Source organism: Apium graveolens, chromosome 5 (assembly GCF_009905375.1).
Source record: "Apium graveolens cultivar Ventura chromosome 5, ASM990537v1, whole genome shotgun sequence".
NCBI classification, from domain to species: Eukaryota; Viridiplantae; Streptophyta; class Magnoliopsida; order Apiales; family Apiaceae; genus Apium; species Apium graveolens.
Genome location: NC_133651.1, coordinates 119,668,351 through 119,672,864, shown reverse-complemented (window position 1 = coordinate 119,672,864; position 4,514 = coordinate 119,668,351).

The window sequence follows — 4,514 nt, the reverse complement described above, 5'->3', positions numbered from 1 at the left end:
ATGTTGTAGCTGCTATAGCTGCAGAGGTAGATCCATTGTAGTTCAGACCATCTACTTTTGAGAATCAAATTATGTATAATTATAACTTGTGGCAGATAATGGCAATTAACTGTAAATTTATCAAGTAATCATTTTAGGTTGTAATAACTTTTAAATGGTGGATTCAAAGACTTGTACTTATTTCAATTTCATCTCTGAGACTATAACGGGTTGTGGTGTGTGTTAGTATGGGGTCACAGCATGAGGTTATTTATTATTAATTAAGTGAAGTGATATTGTGGAAAGAAAGACCGTGACAACCCGGATCCCCGACCCCGGATCTGGGGGTGTTACAGAAATGGTATCAGAGCTAAGCGTTATAAACCTCAGAGATGATGGGGCGTTAAGATAATAAGTTCACTAAGATAATAAGAACTCTTGCCAAGTTCATAGTCGGGCTACCTAACGTAGCACTGACAGATAAAACCCTTACGGGAACCCTTATAAGTATCGTAATAGTAACATAGTTCGTTCTCGTATAGGGCAGCGGAGCACTGAACCTTGAGGTTCAGGAGCATCAGCATGAGGATGTTTTATTACAAGTTGGAGATCAAATTGTGAATCCGATGGAGTACCCTAATGAGGGACCGGATGAGGTTCAGATAGAGAATGTTGCGGTTGAGGATGTTATTCCGGAAAGGATTGTGGCTGAGGAGGATCTCATGGAGGATCCTGATGAGAATGAAGAGAGGACCGCTGAGGAACAGATGACAGTAGTCAGGGCGACTACCAGAGCAAGAATGGCCGCGAGGGTGGCACTAGAGGATGAAGAGTTACCAAGGGCACAAAGGTTAATGAGGGCAGAAGGAGTGGGGCCTTCCACGACCCCAATTATACCAGTATCAGACCCTCTTCTAGAGGCTCCTGTAGACATCCATGAGGTTCCACCAATTCCTGTCCCATCCCCTGTACAGAGCCCAGCACATACTGAGGAAATGCCACCTTTATCCCCTGCACCATTGTCACCTGATACCGTGCTTGGTTATCCATTTGGATCTCCTGGGTCTGCACCACCTGCACCCCATGGACTGCTAGATGCTACCACTCAGGCTTCTCTTATCGCTGATTATCATATGACTTTGGGTGGCCTGTCAGAGGCCCGGAATGTTAGGAGTGATCTGTTGGATCGACTTACTGCACCAAGGATTGAGGGTGGGATACTTCCGGCAGGATTAGCGTATAGCATGGAAAGGATTGAGGCTACTACCCGTGTTACAGCTAGAGGCCATCTTGAGGGTCAGGTTGATCCAGCTCTACTTGCGACTATCTTAGACCTCATCACCTCTGTGATGGAGCAGGTTAGGGATGTCGTGCGTGCTCGCATCTCTTAATCCATGGTAGTGTGCAGAGCCAGAGCAATCAAACAAGGGTTTCATGTAGCACCGCTTTCGGAGGATTAGCCTAAGTAATGAATGATTAGTTTTAATGACGAGATGACTATCTATGGTAGTACTTTTGGGATAGGAGCGATAAGTTCATATGATGTAATCCTCTTTAATATGTTCAGTTGTTGTACCCTCGAACAAATGGTTATGTATATATTCGTTAATTTCAGTTCAGATCAGTTTGTTTGTGATAAAATCACATTGTTAATTGCTCTATTAAAACTTAAGACAGTGTCATGAAGTTTATCGAACTTGAGAATTCATAATTTGCAATCGTGCAAGGACTAAACGAGGGGAAGACTTAAGCAAAGTAAGTAAGACAAATATCCGGAGATTCTCAAAATTTTCCAAGTAATATGCCCCCACAAGGAATAAGATTAGGGGCAAACCTTGAATGTGATAATCAGGGAGGTCGCGATTAAGATATAAAGAATCCGGAATATAATAAAGTGGAAAATGAAGATTTTAAATTAAAAGATGACCCCAATTATGGGGAGTAGGAAGAAATATTTAGACTAAGACAGCAGAAGTCGAGCGAGATAAGGAGACCCGAGACGGTACTCCTATACGGAAATCCATGAACCTGTCTAAACAGAACTTATATTTTATCCCCAACCACCACCTTGAGGAAACAATGTGGTGTGAAATTCTTTCAGGACCTTTAAGTCGCTAAGCTCTCAGAGTTCCATGGAACAAGCTGACCCAGCCGAGGCAAGAGCCTGGCTAAAGGAAATATAGGAATCATTTGAGATTCTAAATGATTGACGAATCTCAAAAGGACTGTTTTTGTCACTTACCCTCCCAAGAGAGAGACCACCCGTTGGTGAAAGACCAAGAAAGGCACGGAGCCAGAGGTTAGAATAAACTGATTTAAGTCCAGTCAATTGTTTTCGGGAAAGTAATTCCCAAAGATAAGGAGATAGTGTAAAAGCTTTAGAGCCAGAACAAAGGCAGACAAGTATGATAAATTATGAATCTAAGTTATAAAAGTTGTCAATATTCGTTCTGAGGACACGAATCCAGAATGACGGGATGTTTGAAATCAATGCTTATATTGTGATTGGTTTGTGAAATAATGATAAGAGAAAGGAAAATAAAAAGAAACTGAAGTGGAAAGGAATATAAAGGCAATAGAGTTTGAGGAATGATAAGGGAGTTGGGTATGAGGAAACCCTAAAGACTCATAGCAATAGAAATAGAAAAGTATGTAATCGTCAGGATGATGATGATCCACCATGAGTTAAAATTGATGGTTGAAGGCATAAGAGATACATATATTGTACCCCCTTTAAGTTGGGAGGATTCGAGGAAACCTTGAGATAGTTCGAAGGATAAATATCGAGACACGGATAGACTGAGGAGACAAGAAAGTAAGAAATCAGGAAAAATTGGATGAAGGAAGTGACCTTCAATAATGTGAAATGTAAGACCGGTGGCCCGATACCCAGAAAGGGAGACGCCAGGTATGAGAGATATCCCAACATTGAGATGACTGTTGAGATAAACAACAAAAGTAAATAAGGAATTATTAAAAAGAGGTTCACGTTGAACATGACCAATATCTTCCAGAACATCCATGTTATCATTACCAAATCAGGAAAGAAAAGCGGATGACCATTGTTATCTTTTAGAGGCCATATGGATTGACCTCAATTTGAATAAGGATGCTATTATGAAGTTAGGTATAGACTATCGAGGTGGGAATGATGAATAAGATAATCTATCAAGGATATATGACTTGATTTATCCATGGAAGGATGCATGTACCTTTTTAAAGGTGGAATTAAGAATAGAACATCGGTAACTTAAAACAAATCCTAGGGGAATGCATAAAGGTTGGCATTTCACCCTTAATAGGGATAGTATGAGTTTTGACAGTATGAATTGGAAAGGATTAAGGTAATAATAACCTTTAAGGATCAGTGGAGAAATTTTTCAGAAGTATATAGACAATGGTTCTAGTATTAGTAAATGGTATTTTGATATGCCCTGTATATAGGGAATACAGGAGGAACGATTGAAAGATAACCTTAGCGGTTTTACAAGGAGAAAGGAAATATTCGAAATTCTCAAGAATAAAAATGTTGATAAAGGAAATATGACATGATTATAATGATGCCAAGGGAGACACGTGTTAAACCACGAGAAGGTATGGATCGAACCAATAATGGTTGAAATTGTTCAGGGCAATTAGGACTTAAGATAAAAGATGTTCTAATTATGATTGAGAGTCAGTCATGACAGTGATTAACCTCTAAAGACTGAGGCAATAACTTATGGAAAAATGGTGATTTTTTTTACTCATCAGATTTTAAGGAAAACATCTTCACATAAGCTGTGATTGAAATAAGGTGGAAAATTTATTTGGAGGTGGTTAAAATGACATTGACTGCAAGGAAATTTTACTATCAGGAAAGGCCAAAGTGGTGGCCGACACTTTAAAGGTAAGAGGATAATTATAGGCGCGTGTGCCAAAAGAATACAGTGATGATGGTTAAAAATTTGAAGGTTGAATTATGGTTTGGAAGATTGACATTCTTTCTGATGACTGTGCAATACCCAACCGTAATAGTAGTTGGTAAAGGTTTAATTCGTGTAATCGCCATGAGCGGGCTATCTATCTTAGGAGGTACTATCTTGAGAATAATCCAGGACCATGTTTCAAAAAGGACTAAACGAACCTTTGAGTTAAGTCTTCTATTTAAGGCATATGACTAAGAATGGTATTAACCTGCTATCGTTGCTTTGATTGAAACTCTTCTGCAATTTTATCTACTTCATGTCATGAAGGTACGTCAGAGTTTGGAGTGTTCTTCATGAATTGTGATTGGTGGTTATGTTAACTCCTTAGGAGAATTAGATACGACATGTATGGACTCTGTATGGTTAGCTATTAAGACTTCATGGAAAATGAATGACTACAGTGGGTCAGTGGTGGACCATAGTAAGGCAGCAATGATTCTGCGAGTAGTGAGCTGATTACAACCATGAGAGTTGTATTGGAATGGGTGTTGAGATTGAGTACCACTAATCGGGTCGTGGTAGTGTATAAGTTATCATTGATAGACTAATTAAGTAGAGTATCTACCT